This window comes from Pleurodeles waltl, chromosome 6, assembly GCF_031143425.1.
Source record: "Pleurodeles waltl isolate 20211129_DDA chromosome 6, aPleWal1.hap1.20221129, whole genome shotgun sequence".
Lineage (NCBI taxonomy): Eukaryota > Metazoa > Chordata > Amphibia > Caudata > Salamandridae > Pleurodeles > Pleurodeles waltl.
This window is the reverse complement of record NC_090445.1, coordinates 637,882,146-637,901,786: the sequence shown is the minus strand read 5'-3', so window position 1 is coordinate 637,901,786 and position 19,641 is coordinate 637,882,146. Positions and strand designations below refer to the sequence as shown.

The following is a 19,641-nucleotide window of genomic DNA, read 5'->3' as shown; positions in this document are numbered from 1 at the left end:
CATAAAAATAAATGACGCAAATGTGGTGCAAGGTGGTGCAAGGGGCCCTTAAAAGTGTATACTTCAGGTAGGATTTTACCCCAACTTACTCCCAACATTTAACACAAGTTTTGTAGCACAAAATGCATTCTTTGAGTCCAAAATGGACGTGAGGATGCATTTACACTAAGAAAATAGTGATTAATGCAACAGGAGCAGCTGCTCATGCTTTCCAAATGTCCTGTCACAGGAGGATTTTTCCCCCCAAATTACTGTTATTACAAGAGCCGGCAGAATCAGATTATTATCAATATCTCCATGGCAAAGAGTAAGACGGAAGTACAGAAATTACTGTGGTTAGTCTGGTGTTATTGAAATTCTGCCCAGGCCTAGTTCTAATGGATTGGCACCTCCTGTGTAAGTTTTTTTTTACAGAAACTCTGTTAGCATGCTGAGCAATTCTCAACTGCTACTGGGCTTTGAAAGAATGATTAAAATGAGTGCAAATCATGCAACAGGTGACCAGTATGTTATTGACTACTATTTGTTTTTTGACGAAGACCTACACAATTAGGTTGATGCAATGCGCTAAACAGAGAACTCTGAGGTAAGGTCTATCAGCCATGGCTTTGACAAAATTATTGCAGCTGTCAGTGTCAATAAATCCAAACCTGAAACCTCTGGGTTGAAACCATTCATAGACTTTGGTATTACATTTCATTGAATTTTACAAAGCAAATATTGCAAATAGTGCTAGAGGCTGACTTTCTTGAAAAGGATCCTTGGCTTAACTCCCTTGAATGAGGCCCAGTGTGTATTGATGCAAATGTAGTCTGTTGCTTTACAGCTAGTCCACATGTCTGTTGTAAAATGGATGGACTGAACAGCGATCTTCTTCAATGCTTTATCTATTAATTCCAGGGCTTGATGGTGCCCTCTGACACAGCAAAAGTGCAAAAGCAGGTAAGAAAGTCTGGCTTGAAAACTTTCATGGTGGACAGGGGATCACTACAAATTCCAGAAACACATTTTCTTCTAACAAAGTAAAATACAGGAGCGCCTAGTGCTAACATTTTAAACAGTTTCTTATTGTTTAAATGGAGATTTTCATTGGTTCAGTTGCATGGTGACTCCTTGCTGAACATAAACTTGATAGTTGGTTATTGTGGATGTTTTCTTTGTGAGGAAACCTCCACAAGTGACCTACAGGTGGCTGGTAATATGCTTGAACACTCGGGGTGATTGTATCCCTCTTTTCCTTATGCCATGCTGAGGTTGTTGTGGATGCTTGATTGCACACTAAGAGTGACTGTCACAGGGTTGTTTTGCATGATGTCACCTTTTTCTGTACCACCACCACCTTCTATAATTTCAACTTCTTGTCCTCTCCCACCAGCACCTATCATTCTCAAGTGTGCTTCAGACATTATTACCTGTTGATCTTTCAGATGGACCAGTTTACCCCCCAACCTCCGGTACCATAATGTCCATCTAGCTTATCGCAACACAGTACTCTTTGGCAAAGTGAGCATTCTGTAATGTCCTCCTCATGTTCCCAAACTAGGGAGAAAAGCTTTCTTATAGAGTCAGTCTATGAACCTGTAACATGAAGCTAGGTGTTGTGTGCTTTTCTCTAGAGCGTTCTGTGACCTCAATAGGTTTGATGGCTGCTACAGGCTTTTGGGTTCTTGAATTGATAGAAGGAGGTGGTGTTGAAAGGTACTACTTGACTCACAGCAGACTGAAAATGGGTTATCTTAATTTCTTGTATGCCACTCTCCTCATGAACAATCACTGGTTCATCATATTCCTCACTTCTAAGGTTTTCTGGAACCTTCCAGGACCCTTGTTTCTCATGGCAGGTCATAGTCCAGTGAATGTCAAGATCAGCAGAAAGACGGCTTTCGAGAAGACACAGTTCTTTTTCTTTTCCTAGCAGGAGATAATGAAGACAATGTGTCCAATGGAGTTGCAGTCACAACAACATCTTCCTCTGTAGCAGGGTCAACTTCCTGCTCTGGTACTACCGCGGGTAGGTCAAGTGTAGCAGATTATGATTGATGTTGAGTTTCCTGTGAAGGTTCATTGCTCCTGGGACAAATCGATTTCAGTCGATTTCAGTCACTGAAGCACCAGGAGACATCTGCTTCATTTTTGCTTCTGATGGTACCTTTGTGATCTGGGGTATTCCTCCGATCAGTTGTTTCCTGCCTAGAGGGAAAAGCAGCGGGTATGCCACATTGCCAACAAAAGGATGAGGGCTTGTGCCAGTAATCGCAACAGACTTATTCTCCTCACTTGCCATTTGGTGGCAGGAACCTCCTTCTTTGTGGCCATCTTTCTTACTTCTTGCAGCATGAGCTGAAACCCCTAGCAGATAGGACTCTAAGGGCCTCATTACGACCCTGGCAGCCGGCGGTACACTGACGGTAACACTGTCAACAGGCTGGCGGTGTACCGGCAGTGTATTATGACCGTGGTGCATTAGTGACGGCTATACTGCCAGCCCCTGCAACTGACCGCCAGGCTTTCGCCATGCGGTCATAATCCCAAAGGGCAGCGGTGCAAGCCCCGCTGCCCTGGGTATTAAGAGTCCCCGACCGCCAGCCTTTCCATGGTGGTAAACACCGCCATGGAAAGGCTGGCAGTAAGGGGGACTCGGGGTGCTCCTGTGGCCCCCTGCACTGCCCATGCACTTAGCATGGGCAGTGCAGGGGCGCCCAAGCACAGCCCTATTGTGCATTTCACTGCCCGAATTTCGGGCAGTGAAATGCGCGACGGGTGCTGCTGCCCCCGCTGCAATCAACATTGCCGCCGGCTCTATTATGAGCCGGCTGCAATGTTGATGTGACTATTCCGCTGGGCCAGCAGACGGAAGGGCTGTTTCCGTCCGCTGGCCCATTGGAAAAGTCATAATAGGGAGCCACAAATACCACCAGCACTGGGGGTATAGTGGCGCCCGCAGCTTCGTCGTTTTTTTTTTGTAAGACTGCCAAAGTTGTAATGAGGGCCTTTATACTCTGGTGTCACTGTCAGCAAATTCACAGATATCTCGTTCTTGCAGTATAGTGTTGTCTCATGTACCTGCAGGCAATAAAAATAAGCAGGAAGACAGTGAGACTTGGGCAGTCTAGACAATGTAATACAAGTCATCATCATCATCATCATCATCATCATCATAAACCCTTAACAATAGTAAACCCATTGCTAAACTAACTTTTTTAGACAGTACACAGGAAAATCAAAAACTAAGTGCCTTCAATGGCTATGGGACCCTTTTGGGAGATATTGGGAGGCAGGCAAAAATTAAATAAATTAATAACATGGGCTGTCCGGGGCCCATGGAACCTTTATGGGAGGCATGGGGCAGGCAAATATGACTAATTAATAAAAAATAGGTGGTTTCCCTCCAGAGCCCATGGGGACCTTATAAGGGGCAGGGGGACAAGACAAAGTATAAATGCATTAAAAATGGGGGTTGTCCCTCTAGGGCTCATGAGACATCTATAAGAGGTAGGCAAAATCCAATGAATTACTTAAATGACAGCTGTATGCTACACACTACTACAAAATGCTTCAAACATAAATAAAGTACATGAAAGTAATAATATATTAAAAAGAAACAAAAAATGAACAATATTGTAATAAGATACTAAAGGTCTACAACAATCAATCTTTCTAGCAAAATACTTTCATCAAGAGTGGAATAGAAACCACACAGGCTTCACAAAATGGTGGTTGCCACACAGCTAGCAAAGAAGGTCCCAGACACAAACAGCCCAATCCAACAATTACCATTGCAAAATACATTTAAAAGTTTCAAAACAAATTCTCAAATCACCTTTCTTGTACATACAAAGACTGACACAGAACATTGGGAACAAGCAAATGGGGGAGAAGGTAGCTGGGAACAAAGAAAATGCTACTTGGCCCTAGACACCTAGAGCAGAGCCCACTGACCCTAGCCACCAACAAGCATATGCAAACAAATATACCTACATTTGGCATGAATACACACCCATACACAAAACCCTAAAAAGATAAAAATATACATTAGCGCAACAACAATCAGAATATGAAAAATACATTAAAAACTCGTCCAAGGCCTACTGCAGGCTAGGCCTCAGAAAGTTAAATAACATCACAGTAAAATGACAAATCTTACGATTTTTACCAAAATACACTTCTTATTGCTCAATGTGGCATAATGGCATTATCTTGAGCATTGCATGTGATTTTGGCTGCAGAAAATGTGTGTAATTATGGCGAATTACACAGACATAACAAAATTAAACCCAGGCCTAGTCGTGAGCCCTCCTCCTGCATTAAAACCAATCCTCCTGCCCACCAAAGCTCAAGTAAATTCAGAATGACCTAGAAGCAAGTGGGATCAGACAGATCAAATTAGTTTTTGTACCACTGGAGGGTGTCAAAGACCCTTCACCTGGGTTGCTTCGATGCATCCATGCATTGCAATGGAACTTATAATTTAGTGGATTGATTCCCATGGTGCAGATGCAAACTCCAGATGTCATAAATGATAGTTACCTCATGCAATGGCAGTCGTGTGGACTGATTCAAAGCAAGTATGTGATTCACAGTCAGCAATGGCTACCAAGTGCTGACCCATATTCTCTTTTATGGATATTATGTATTGCGTTCATGTGGTCCGACAGACAATTATTCATGCTTCTGGGTCTATGAGAGTGTTAACCTTCAGTCTTTGGAAGTGAACATCGCCTTTGGGGGGTTGGATGTTAGCCTCTGTATTCCTTGTTTAATTATGTATCTAGCAGCACCAGAAAGGTTTCTGAAATATTTTTCACCAATACATTAGTATGTGTAGAACACCAGCACCCAAGGACACACACCCTATATCTTACAAAATCTCTCACCTTGATCAAAGGACTTACAGTTTGTCTCAAGGAACAGTGAGCGTGTTGGCTCCATGGAACATCCTCTTGAGAGATTTCTCTCTCAGTGCTTAGCGTGACCTTGGAAGGGATCTAGTCACCTAAGGTCAGACTTCATTCCTCATGAGCTTCTGAAGTTCTGGGGTTTTTAATTCTTTCTCTGTTGGCTATCTTGTACATCTAGGGTTCTCATGGCCTCATTTACAATAACTGATGATTGCTGCGTTGTGGCAGCGATGCATCAAAAATTCTTGTGCTGTGTCAATACAGGTTGCAACTCCCTGGATGAGTCATATTTACAATACAAAGCACCATAGCATAAGGACCCAAGGATAAGTAAGAAATGTTGATGCATTAGTGGGAACTCTGCCACAGTGCATCAGTCTCAAAAGTGGCACATTGCTGAAGTTGGCCTTAGAACCGACGCAACTTCAGCCAAGTGTCAAAAATCGGAGGCAATGTGTCATTCCTGACTGGTGCAAGTACGCTATTGTGTGGGGACCTATGTAAAAGATTGTATAGTGTTGGAATAGCACCTTGTACACTCTTACAAAGGTCCTGGATGTAATGTATGCAGTATGGCTATGTGTCACATCACAGTGGGCATAGTCTACTTATGTGAATGTTGTGACCTGAGTATGTGTGACATAGTGAGTGGCAGTGTAATGTGAGAGAGTGCAAGCATATGTTGTAGTGTTAAGTGGCAATACATGTATTACATACCTTATGTGTGTACTTACCTGTTGTCCTTTGGTGTACGGTGGCCTGGACTTTGGGACCCATTTCTCCATAGAGAAGTGACAATCCTGGCCTGTGCCTTACATGGAGTACACAATTTCACATTGCCTTGGATGATGCAGTGGATGATGATATCAGAGGTGCCAGGGTCCTAATTTGATTGTCACGTGTAGACCTTCTACTAGCAGGGGGGATGTGTTTTAGTAACGTATTCCAGTGTGTAAAGTGACCTCAGCTGGTCACATTCCTATTGAGAACACATTGCGTCATTTCCTACGCCTGGGTTGAAGAGGCATAGGAATTTTGACGCATTCCAGGCTTAGTGCGACACATCTCAAAGATGCGTTACATATTGAAAAACATATAAATTTGACTACGTCACTTCCAGCCTGTTCCAGTGCATGTATTTGTTCACGCAGGCCTAAAAAGCCTGATGCATCTGGCTTAATGCATCATATTGTAAATATGGGGCAATATGGAGCAGAGAATGTGCGGCTGATGCATCAAAAGAAATGCTGCAACAACAGCACAAGCGCCTTTAAAAAAATCCCCTTAGTGTTCATCCTAGGCTATCAGGGATGGTGTCTCTATATGCACTGTCGAACTTGAATGATCCTGGGGAGTACTTAGTGGTGGAATCAGGCTTTTTCCTATAGGTGCATAGATAAAGGTGTAGGTGCCCATTCATTATTTTCATTTTACTCCACACCTATGCATACTGTTAGAAATGAGGCCTGGTTGGCAGTCGGGTTACCCTTGTCCAAGCAAGGACCCTCACTCTAGTCAGGGTAAAGGAGAATCACCCTCAGCTAACCCCCGCTCACCTCCTTGGTAGCTTGGCACGAGCAGGCAGGCTTAACTTCAGAAGCAAGGTGTAAAGTATTTGTACCAACACACAGGGTAACTCAGTGAAAACACTACAAAATGACATAACACAGATTTAGAAAAATAGATCATATTTATCTAAACAAAACAAGACCAAAACAGTGAGAACATTGTTAGCGCACAAAAGTACCTGGATAGCGTAAAAATAAAGCCGCACGGGCGAGTGTGCATCGAAAAAGGCCAGCGATGCATCAATTTCTCACTCGCAAGCGAGAGCCTGCGTCGTTCCTCCTCTGGCCGGGTCGGCCTGCATTGTTTCTTCTCTCCCGCAAAAGAGCGATGTATCGATCCGGACGGGCACCTCGGGTCCAGGCACGCTTTGCGTTGATTATCTGTGCCCAGTGATGTTGCATTGAAATCCGGTCGCACAGTGTCCAGAAACCGTGCTCCGTGGGGGCTTGCGTTGTTAACAGCAGCCGCTGCAGGTGTTGCACGCTGTTTCTCCAGCCACGTTGCGTCGATCTCCCAATTGCGATGCAGGTGGAGCATTGATTTTAGCCGCGAGGCCGGCAGCGCATAGTTTTTCAGCCGCGAAGCATCGAAAGTTTACCCACACGGCGGGCTTTTCGTGGATTTCTGTCCTTTTCCACCGGCTTCACCTTTCCAGAGAGAAGTCTTTGCTGTCCCTGAGACTTCAACAACAGGAAGGAAGTTCAGTTTCAAGCCCTTGGAGATTCTTCACCAACGGGAAGTCACACAAAAGTCAGTCTTTGTCCTCTCTCAGGTAGAAGATGCTACTGCAGGCACACACAGCCAAGCACAGTCACAGACAAAGTGACAGTACTCCTTCTCCAACTCCTCCTCCAGCTTCTCCAGCTCTTCTCTTTGGCAGAGGTTCCTTTTGGTTCCAGAAGTAATCTAATTTTCAGGGGTTTTGGGTGCTCTTCTTATACCCCTTTCTGCCTTTGAAGTAGGCCAACTTCAAAGGAAAGTCTCTCTTGTTTGTGAAATCCTGCCTTGCCCAGGCCAGGCCCCAGACACACACCAGGGGGTCGGAGACTGCATTGTGTGAGGGCAGGTACAGCCCTTTCAGGTGTGAGTGACCACTCCTCCCTTCCCTCCTAGCACAGATGGCTCATCAGGATATGCAGGCTACACCCCAGCCACCTTTGTGTCACTGTCTAGAGAGAGGTGCAAACAGCCAAACTGTCAAACAGACCCAGACAGGGAATCCACAAACAGGCAGAGTCACAGAATGGTTTAAGCAAGAAAATGCCTACTTTCTAAAAGTGGCATTTTCAAACACACAATCTCAAAAACAACTTTACTAAAAGATGTGTTTTTGAACTATGAGTTCAGAGACCCCAAACTCCACATGTCTATCTGCTCCCAAAGGGAATCTACGTTTTAATCATATTTAAAGGCAGCCCCCATGTTAGCCTATGAGAGAGATAGGCCTTGCAACAGTGAAAACCGAATTTGGCAGTATTTCACTGTCAGGACATATAAAACACATTAGTATATATCCCACCTTAAATATACACTGCACCCTGCACACGGGGCTACCCAATGCCTACCTTAGGGGTGTCTTATATGTAAGAAAAGGGAAGGTTTAGGCCTGGCAAGTGGGTACACTTGGCAAGTCGAATTTACAGTTAAAACTGCACACACAGACACTGCAGTGGCAGGTCTGAGCCATGTTTACAGGGCTACTAAGGTGAGTAGCACAAACACTGCTGCAGGCCCACTAGTAGCATTTGATTTATAGGCCCTGGCACCTCTAGTGCACTTTACCAGGGACTTACTAGTAAATCTAATATGCCAATCATGGATAAACCACATACATACAATTTTACACAGAGAGCATATGCACTTTAGCACTGGTTAGCAGTGGTAAAGTGCTCAGAGTTCAAAAGCCAACAGCAACTGATCGGAAGAAATAGGAGGCAGGAGGCAAAAAGACTGGGGATGACCTTGCAAAAAGGGCCATTCCCAATAATCTGGATCAAAAAAGTACCTAGCAAACAACTCAACGTGTCCTGCCGTGAAGAAGGGATGCAATACATGACATAATATAGGACATTTCCAACGAATATGGAAGAGTTCTAAAGTACAGTCTAGAGTCAATAGTATTGAGTTAGACACTGAAAAATGTACCAATGATTTATCTAAAGTTGTGTTGATAGTAACTGCTGAGAAATCTGTTACAGACAAGGTTAAAGGACCATTGTGTCAAGACACTATTGCAAATTATTCCTTAACTATGATGGCGGATTCAGGGACCCCAGTTACAATTATTTCAGACGTGTTGTACAAACAAGTATGAAACAGCACTTCTTTAAGCATTTCTAATGTTAACCCCAAAGCTTTCGGAGAACTGGATACACAATTAGGGTACTTTGTTGATTTTCTGATTTGCTAGGGTAGGAATATTATTACAAAGATTTATGTGGCAGTGAAGGGGAGAAACATTAATGGATGGAAGGACCACGTGATACTGAGTACGATGCTAAGTCCAGGATCTGACAGCCCAGTTGTGCTCTCTGACAATCATGTGATGTTTTGAAACTGAGGATGAGTTGTCTGTAAACAATGTTATCTCAAAATTTCCACAGGTATTCTTTGTAAAGATAGGTAACATTACCAAATTTGAGCACTGCCTAAAGCTTAAAGAGAATTTAAATCCCATGGTACTCAAAGTGAGACCCGTACCAATGAGTGTTTGTGAATTAAGTAAAACATTTGTTAGAAACACTGTGCTCAAAAGAAGTCGTATAGGCTACTGAGTCTTCAGAGTGGGTTAGCCCAGTGGTTACTGTTAGAAAAAACATGGAGAGGTCCGCATGTGTGCAGATTTACACACATTCAACAAAAACATAATAGTTGACTATCATCCTCTAACCAAAGTTCAGGAATTACTAGCCAATTTGAGTGGTTCAAAGGTATTTTACCCACTTGACCTCAAATCAGTGTACCATCAGATTCCACCTTCTGCAGAGAGCCAAGACCTTACCAACTTCATAACTCTATTTGGTGCTTACAAATTTCTACGAATGCCCTTTGGTTTGGCCTCTGCAGCAAGTGTGTTCCAAAAATATATGGACACCATTTTGGCTGGAATTCCGCGGGTTCAGGCTTTTCAGGACGATGATGCACTCATTTTTGCAGAATGTACCAAAGAACAATTTTTGGAAAAATTATTAAGAAAATTCGCAGATGTGGGCATTACTTTGAGAAAGGAGAAATGCAACTTTCCGGTCAATCAGTTAGATTACTTGGGTTACTAAATTTTGTATTTGGGTGTTAAACCTAAGTTGTCATTAGTGCAGGCAATACAAGAAGCAGTCCCACAGAACAACAAAGATATGTTATTCTTGTTTCTGGGCCTCCATGAATATTATTCATGGTTCATTCATGGTTATGCCATAGTGATGCAACCATTAAGAATGCTTCTCAAAAAAGGACAAAAATGTATTTGAACTGAAGCGACTCATGAGACATTTCTGAAAATAAAATCTTTGATAACAAAGGCACCCATTCTTTCAGCGTTTCAGCATTTACAGCAGGGAAACCATGGCCCATATTTATACTTTTTGATGCAAAACAGAGCAAACGCAATTTTGCGTAAAAAAGTATAGCGCTGGCTTGCGTCATTCCAGAGCACCAGCAGGGTGGCAAATTTATGGAATCCCGCAGCCGGTGCTCAGATTGGGCTAGCATCAGCAAAAATGACGTTAGCTGGGTGGGGGTGGCAGTGCCGGTACGAGGGAAGGGGGTTTTGCCTCAAAAAATGAGAGGTGGAAACAAATGCCGTTAACCAGCCTAGCGTCATTTCCTGACACAAAATCATCCATTCCACATGACTCCTGTCTTATAAAAGACAGGAGTCATGCCCTCCACCCCAATGGCCAACACAGGGGACCAGTGTGCCCTGGGCATTGCCATTGCACCCAATGCCATGTAGGGAGCCCATTTCAGGGCCCCCAATGGCACTTAGGGCCATATGTACGAAAGCTTTTTCCCATAGACACAGAATGGGTAAAATCCTTTCGCACAGTCTACTAGGAGAAGGGGCAATCGAGGTTATTTTTCCTAATCCTTCACTTAAGGGATAATTAGCCGGAAGCTCAGCTCCACATGCCAACCTCCCATCAAGAGAGCTGATCGTAGCACTAGTCCGAATATGGCCATGTCTACTGTTTACTACTGCATGAGAGAGTTTGCCAGCTGGATGCACGATAACTGTCTCAAGTTCAATGGGGACAAAAGCAGAAATTCTGTTTTTTAACACAACCCTCCTGTCTAGTCCCTTTTTTGGTGACTAACAACCCCATCCCCCACCCTGTACTGGTCACCTGTACCAATGATCTCAACATCATTATAGTCAATAAACTCACATTTGCCAAATATATTAATCAAGTGTCCACAACACAAATACTGCATCCTTCTCAAACTGGTCAGAAAGATAACTCCTTTTCTTCCTCTTGATGCCAGGCAATGCACCATTCAGTCTTTAACCTTTCAGCTTTATTTTTGTAACTCCACCTACCTAGGTTACCGGTCTTTTTTACTCATTGCCTTCAAATGATTCAGCATGCTGCTGCCAGGCTAATATTAGGACTACCGGCCACTGCTTTGGTATCAGTTAACAGCCTGCGCTCCCTGCCTCTTAAGAAGCATGTACTGTTTAAGGCCCTATGCATAGTTCAGAAAGCAGTCAACAATTTTGACCTTATATACCTGGGACTGAAGTTCTTCCCTACCGACCTGCCCAACATCTCTGTTTGGGTGAATTAAGGGTCGCTGTTTCTTCTACTTCAGTACCAACCTATGGAGCACCTCCCTTCCTGTCTTAAAACCTCTGTCTGTCCCTCTGCTATCAGAAACATTCAAAGCACATCTCTTTTACTAAATTCCAGTCTTCCATTCTCCGATTTCCTAGTTCTGGGTCTCTGCTTCCTCCAGCCCTCAACACCCTCAGACACACCTCATCTGTTCCTTTCTTTTAGGGCCAGGCACCAGGAAAGCTTTGGGTATTTGTTGCCCTTTATAAATGTACTACTACTACTACTACTAATAATAATAATAATAATAATAATAACCATATAAAGAGACAAAGGGCCTGATTACGACCCTGGCGGTAAAAACCGCCAGGGCCGTGGTCCGCGGGAGCACCGCCAACAGGCTGGCAGTGCTCCTTTGGGCATTCTGACCGCGGCGGTACAGCCGCGGCCAGAAACGGAAAGTCGGCGGTGTACCACCGACTTTCCGCTGCCCAGGGGAATCCTGCGCCGCCATGGGGATTCCGACCCCCATACTGCCATCCTGTTCCTGGTGGTTTCGGCAGCCAGGAACAGGATGGCGGTATGGGGTGACATGGGGCCCCTGGGGGCCCCTCCAGTGCCCATGCCAATGGCATGGGCACTGCAGGGGCCCCCATAAGAGGGCCCCACTTAGAATTTCAGTGTCTGCTTAGCAGACACTGAAATTCGCGACGGGTGCTACTGCACCCGTCGCACCCCTTCCACTCCGCCGGCTCCATTCGGAGCCGGCTTCCTCGTGGAAGGGTGTTTCCCGCTGGGCTGGCGGGCGGCCTTTTGGCGGTCGCCCGCCAGCCCAGTGGGAAACCCAGAATGACCGCTGCGGTCTTTTGACCGCGGTACGGTCGTTTGGCGGGCTGCTCCCGCCGCCGCCAAGCTTGGAATCACCCCCAAAGTCTGTTTGGCACTTCAAACAAATGTTGGTTAGAAAATTAGTCTGGAGAATTACTTTATCATGCTGTGTCTTTATAAAGTATGTGGGTCTGTGTGTGAAATACCACTTAAAATGACCGTTAATATAGCAGACTATAGCAAAAATGTTTTTTTAAACTTAATAAGTTGATTCTAGTATTACCAGACTAAAAACCCACTGCATGAAAAATGGATGAATGGAAGATTGAGTTAAAACAGGTGAGGATTCAAATGTATGCATTAAAGTTTAAAAATCAGAAGTTTGCAACAAGTATGTAACTTTATATATTTTACCAGAATTTAGCACTTACGGTACACAGGGCTTTATCCAATAAATAGATTAACTCGCTGAGCTATGTAACACAGAGGACAGATCTGTAGCCTGCAGGTTACCTACAACACTATACAGTGGGCACATTCATCCTTTCAATATTCTTTCATGATTAATGCAAGTGACCATATCTCCCATTTCTTGTAATACAGCAGTAGTTTTCCATAGTAGTAGAGCTAAGATAAAATGTAAATACAAGAAATAATGAACTCCACCACATCCTCACATTGACACATTTCATCAGGGGAAACCGTTCGAGGAAGAATAACATTCGAATCATTGGCCTACACGGGTGTGTCGAGGGGAACAATATGCTAACATATCTAGAAAACTGGCTGCGGGTGGAGGTGGCCCCAGAGGGCCTACCTTCATTCTATGCCTTGGATTGGGAACACAGAGTTTCAGCTTGTATGCCTCCTCGGGGTTCGCCACCTCACCCGATAGTAGCAAGACTCCTCTACTGCAGAGATCAAGATCACCTTTAAGCCAAAGCCAGAGCCAAGAGTGACATTCAAATAAACAACAGTAAAGTCATGATTTTTCCCGACTTCTCCAAAGAAGTTCAGAAACAGAGATCCATATTTAATTAATTTAAATGACAACTTCATCAGCTGGGGTTACAGTATGCCATGATGTTTCCAGCCCAACAGCGCATAGTATCCCCTGAGGGAGCATAATTCCTTTGGACACCGTAAGAAGCCTGGGACTGGTTGGAGACGAGACCACAAGCTGGACCTAGTAGAAAATCACCGTGGGGAACACCAAACTGAAAAGGAAAAGATGCCACCATGGTGAGGCCTGTGGACGAGCTCCAACTGACGCAGAAGCGCAGAGAGGACAATAGAAAATAATAGAGGTGGTGGTGGCAATGAGTGGTCGGGGGACAAAATCGCCTTCTTTGCAAAGAGAGGGGGAGGCCTGTGAATGGGACTCGGCCAGTAGCAGTACTTTATTTGTAAAATATTAAGTGCTGGTGCCAAAAGCATTGCTCAGTCACCTGTAGCTGGCACTATAACATGTCAGAGCGCAAACAGCAAGGGTGCGCAGTCCACAATCCACCTTAGGCCAACCGGGGGGGAGTCGGTGAAGTAAGGTTGATTGATTGGCACCCCTGTTAGTTTGAGAATTCAGTGGCTGCTCCCACAAATGTTTGTCATTGAAGTGTGTGTTTCGATGGGTGGTATTATTCTGCTTGTCCCGGGGTGGGAATGTTTGGGATGTTGTGATTGGATATTTGTAAGCTGGAGTATGGTGAGTGCCCTGTGCATTCTTACCCTTTTTGTCAGAGGAAAAGATCTTAGACCTAAACACTTTATCTCCCCTGGGTGTGCCAGAGATCCTTTTGATTCTGCCAATGCACAATGCAGCCCCTGAAACTCATGAAATCCTAACTTGGAACATTAGGAGATGCACACAATAGCCAAAAAGCACAAAGGCCCTCATTACAACCCTGGTGGTCGGTGGTAAAGTGGCGGTAATACCGCCAACAGGCCGTTGGTAAACAAAATTGAGATCACGACAATGGCGGAAACCGCCAACACAGACAGCCACTTTAACACTCCGACCGCCATGGCGGGAGCAACAAACACCGCAGCGGTAACCGCCAACAGACAGGCGGAAGACAATGTACCGCCCACACCATTACAAGGCACCAATCTGCCAGCTTTTCCGGGGCGGTACCAATGCCATCAAAAGCACGAAGGAAATAGTACACAGAAGGGAACCCACTAACCTCTCGACAATCAAGGAAGAACTAGGACGCCATGGAGCCCGAATTGCAGATCCTATCCATGTTGCTGTATCTATTAATACACCACGAAGTGGAAAGAAGGCGGCGACGCCGACGGTAAGTACTGCACCTAGCACACAGGGAAGGGGAAGAAGGAAAAGAGAGTGACACACACACGCGGCACGCAATACCCCCACCCCCCACCCACAACAACATACACACACATATCCAATAACATCACAGATACACCCCGTCAGCCCCTGGAAGAATGCAAGGACCAAACAAAATGAGTTTAACTAGTATAATATTCGAACAATCAGATAGATCAAGAGAACAGCAAATAATCAGTATACACAAATATTTACAGCAAATACACAAGTCCGCACACTGTCCCATAAAATGTCCGTGGACCAGTGGTCCCAAAAAGCATGGCCGAAGCCCACACATGACACCTGCCTCAAAACGGAGAGAACACGGCAGGGGCATCAGGTCGAAAAAAACACAGGCACCTAAAGGGGAAGGGGAGGGGGGCACATCAGCAGGATGATGGTACGACGCCACTGCTCCTCGAGGGGGCTCCATGCCCACTGCTTGGTCCTGGGGAGTGCAAAGCCACAGTCTCTCAAGTCTCTCATTGGGTTCACTGCTTGGTCCTGGGGAGTGCAAAGCCCCAGTCTCTCAAGTCTCTAAAGTGGGTTCACTGCCCACTGCTTGGTCCTGGGGAGTGCAAAGCCACAGTCTCTGAAGTCTCTCAAGTGGGTTCACTGCCCACTGCTTGGTCCTGGGAAGTGCAAAGCCACAGTCTCTCAAGTCTCTCAAGTGGGTTCACTGCCCACTGCTTGGTCCTGGGGAGTGCCAAGCCACAGTCTCTCAAGTCTCTCAAGTGGGTTCACTGCCCACTGCTTGGTCCTGGGGAGTGCAAAGCCACAGTCTCTCACGTGGTTGGTTTGCCCACATGCTCTGGAGGGAGCTTTGTGCCCAGAGTGCTTCATCCTGCCAAGGACTGGCTGAGTGGATGCATTTCTCTACTGGTTCTGGATGGGGCTTTGTGCCCAGAGTGCTTCATCCTGACAAGGACTAGGTGAGTGGATGCATTTCTCCACTGCTTCTGAAGGGGGCTTTGTGCCCAGTGATGCTGCACCTGGGGTGTGGCAGTTGACATCCTCTCACCTGGGTGTCTTTGCCACGCGATGTACCTGGAACAGGTAGCAGGATACTCCATGGAGGCAGAGCCACACGCCATCCTGCGGCGACTTAGGCTGCCAATTGCTGGTTCGTGTCAGTGCTGGAGGTGGTGTCTAAAGTAGCGTGTCCAGGACGTCATCTGCAGGCTCTGACGGCTGCACACTGGGGATGGGGCTGACGTCCGACAGAGTGGTATCGGTTGTGCATGTGGCGGTGCTGATGGTGGTGTAGGTGGCGGTGTCAGCGGCGGAGATGTTGCCAGTGCTGGCCGTGGTGCAAGCGACTGTTGTGGTAGACACCATACCGTCTCTGGCAGCCTCGGATGGCTGATCCTTGGGGAGGATGCTGCAGACTGACGTTGTGGCAGCGGCAGTGCAGGTGGCGGTGCAGGTGGTGGTCGGAGCGGCGGTGGTGACTGTGGTGCATGTGGCTTCCATCCCTGATGATATGGTGGTCACCAGCCCCTCGCCATCGTGCCCTGAGGTGACTTGCCCTTTGGCTTGTGGTCCTTCCCCATCTTGACAGTCGCTGTAGGGACCTCGGCACTGTCCATTCGATGTTTGGGCGAGGCCTTGCTGGTTGGGTGGTGTGACTGTCCCCTGCTGGAAGCCGGCCCCTTTTTGACCTTTGCAGGTGGTGGAATTGGGTGGTCTTTCTTTTCTGTCGGTGGCACACTGGCAGCTCTGACGGCTGCCCCCTTAGATCGTACTGGACTAGCAGGGACCACAGCAGATGCAGATTTGGTGGCTGAGGTGCTGGGCTGGGATCTAGACATCCTGGCCCTAGGGGAGGGACGGGAGTGAGGTGTAGGGAAGAGGTCAACGTTAGCTAGAAAACTTTTTTAGACACACTGGGACGGGAAGATGGAGGGGGTGTGGGAGTGGAGAAAGAGGCAGTTGTAGGAAGTGTACGTCTGCTGAGTTTGGGTGAAGGTGCATAGGCTGGAGGCTGTTGTGAGGTGAATGGCTGTTGAGTGGGTGTGTGCTTGCGTTTGTGTACTTTGGGAGGAGGGCTCACAGACACACTGGGAGAGGACAGGGGACGTGTGAATGGTAGTGGGGGTGGTGATTACACGTGAGCGGTGTGTGGTGATGGGCGTGCTGGTGATGGAGGCAGTGGCTAATTATATAGTGCATGCAGGTGGAGGACGTGGAGGAGGGGGACACAGTGGAGGAAGTGGATGTGGTATGTGTGCATGGGTATGGTGCTTGTGTGAGTGCCTGTGGGATGTGTGGTGCTTATGTTTGCCTGAGCCACTTTTGTGTGTTGATGTGTGTGCATGCTGGTCTGATGGTGTGCTTGGGATAGGCTGAGGGAGAGGGTATTGGGTCTCGGTAGTGGAAGTTGGAGGGGGGAGGCTGGACACAGGGACAATGGCTGCCATCAGTGCTGAGGCCAGAGCCTGAAATGATCACTGTTGGGCCTCCACGCCAGAATGAATGCCCTCCAGGTATGCATTTGTTTGCTGCAAATGCCTCTCGCCAGCCTGGATGGCATTCAGAATGGTTGACTGCCCAACAGCGAGGGAGATCTCAGGAGGTCAACAGCCTCCTCACTGAGGGCAGCAGGGCTGACTGGGGCAGGGCCTGAGGTGCCTTGGGCGAAGGAGATGCCCACCCTCCTGGGTGAGCGGGCACGGGAAACACGCTAAGGGGCTGCTGGGAGGGAGGTGCTGGTAGGGGGGGTGGCGGCTCTACCAGTTGGTGTCCGCCACTGCCAGGGAGCTTCCATCAGAGGAGGAGTCGCTGTCACTAGTATCCCCTCCTGTCCCCGTCGTGGAGCTCCCCTCGCCCTCCGTCCCACTGGTGCCTTTACCCTCCATGGATTCACCCTCCAGTGCCATGTGGGATGCAGCTCACTCCGTCGCCGGTGCCTCTGCTCCTCCGCCAGATGGTGCTAATGCACACAAGGACAGGGTGACAAAACAAGAAGGGGAGGGAGACAGAGGAAATACTTGGTCAATGCCAGCAACAACACCACAGTTGGCGTACACAACACACAGGGATCAGCCCTATGCACTAGGCTATGCACTACCAGTTACAATGCTAGTCACCAGCCCATGGGGTATAATGCCTAAAACCATTTGCTGCACACCTGGAACCCACAGTTGTAGAAGCCAACTAAAAATATTGGGGTTGGAGTGCCTCAGAGCCTGCCCACAAGGGCCATACCCTGCCATGTTCGCCCTGGTCTAGGGGAACTCACAGCCCACATCCCCTACCCAGACACTTCATAAAGCGGGCAGAGTCAACTTAATGACACTGTACTCACCCCCTTGTGGCTGCTGTTATGGCATCAAGCGGCCATCCAACTCCGGATATGCCACCGCCAGGATCCGGAACATCAGGGGGGTCATGGTGCAACGGGCACCCCTTCCTCGTTGGGAGGTCAGCCCCAGCTGGGCCTCTACCGTCTTCTTGCTCCAGCGGCGCAGGTCCTCCCATCTCTTGCGGCAGTGGGTGCTCCGTCTATGATAGACCCCCAGGGTCCGCACTTCCTTGGCAATGGCACGCCAAATACCCTTCTTCTGGTGGGCGCTGACCTAGAGGAAAGGTACAGGAGGAAAGGACATTACTCACCCATCCGGACCGTCATACTCATTGTCCACCAGTTCCCACCCATGCCCTGACGCACATACTTTCACCATACTCACATGCAGCCTCAAACCCCCCCCCACATGTATCTTCCATCCACACCACTCCAAACAGGCATTGCCCTCGCATCATGCTCACAGTATACTCACCTGTTTGTCTGGAGGAGCATAGAGTAGCGTGTACTGGGGGAGGAGCCCATCCACCAATTTGTCCAACTCCTCCACGGTGAAGGCAGGGGCCCTTTCCCCAGACACTAGAGCCATTGTCGCTTCCAGACACAGGTCACAGCAGCACTTGCAATGTAGGTCCTCTCCTGTTGAAGGTCAGGTATCAAGTGAAGAACAGATAGGAAATGACGGTCACGTCCACGGTGGTGTGTACCGTCACCGCTGGCGTACATCGCTATTGGCTCCTGGAACCCATTGGGCCCAATGATAACCAATGCCTCCTACTGCGACACTCCACAATGCCAGCACAGTTACCTCATTTCCCCTTGTCCCTCCTCACAAGTCAGGCAGCCGCCATTTCAGGGGGGCACATGGCATGGCACCTAACTGCGTCACAACACAATTTGGCAGCTATACGGACTAACTACGCCACACACAGATTTACTCCCCTTACTGCAAACACACTTTTGCAACCTATGTGGTACATGACCCTCGGCTCACCGTTCTACTCCATAGGCCACATCCCTTGGGACAGATGATGAGATGGCATCATCCTCGGGTGTATAGACCCCTGGTGGACCTGTCGACAATGGAAGACAGACACATCATTATCACCTACAGACTTGATTGTGCCACAATCCAAGACCTGTGTGCCCAATTGGAGCCAGACCTGATGTCATCTATCCGCCATACCACAGGAATCCCCCCTCTAGTGCAGGTCCTGTCAGTACTCAATTTCCTGGCAAGTGGCTCCTTTCAAACAACAGTGGCCATGGCATCAGGGATGTCTCAGCCAATGTTTTCTAACGTGTTGACCAGAGTGTTGTCTGCCCTGCTGAAACACATGCGCAACTACATCGTGTTTCCCAAGGTGGAGGATTTGCCCACAGTGAAGGCTGATTTTTATGCCCTGGGACATATCCCCAACATCATTGGTGCCATTGATGGTACACATGTGGCATTTGTTCCCCCCTGCAGAAATGAACAAGTGTACAGAAATAGAAAAAGCTACCTACCGATGAATGTGCAGATGGTGTGTTTGGCGGACCAGTACATCTCCCATGTGAATGCCAAGTATCCTGGCTCAGTGCATGACACCTACATTTTGAGGAATAGCAGTATCCCTTATGTGATGGCCCAACTCCAGAGGCACCGTGTGTGGCTAATAGGTGAGCCCAAGGTCCCCACACAGTATGAGTAGGTGTCTGGGTATGGGGTAGTTATTAGGGGTTAATATATGTCTAACAGTTATCCCCCAACATTTGCAAGTGACTCTGGTTACCCCAACCTCTCATGGCTACTGACCCCAGTGAGGAATGCCAGGACAAGGGCAGAGGACCGCTACAATGAGCTACATGGGCAAACTAGGCTTATTATTGAGAGGACGTTCGGCCTCCTGAAGGCCAAATTCCTGTGCCTCCATCTAACAGGTGGCTCCCTATACTACT

General features: G+C 47.4%; 1 protein-coding gene across 2 annotated transcripts in view; it reads left to right on the top strand.

Annotated features, from left to right (window-relative positions):
* LOC138300086 (potassium voltage-gated channel subfamily A member 3-like) overlaps window positions 1-19,641 on the top strand; it is a 226,043-nt gene that overhangs the window by 159,001 nt on the left and 47,401 nt on the right. The window contains exon 2 of one of the 2 annotated variants that reach the window (XM_069238973.1): window positions 901-942. The exons of the other annotated variant lie outside the window; for it this stretch is intronic. The gene's annotated coding sequence lies outside the window, so the exon portion shown is untranslated. The remainder of the gene's footprint in view (window positions 1-900; window positions 943-19,641) is intronic. 2 annotated transcript variants of the gene reach the window in all.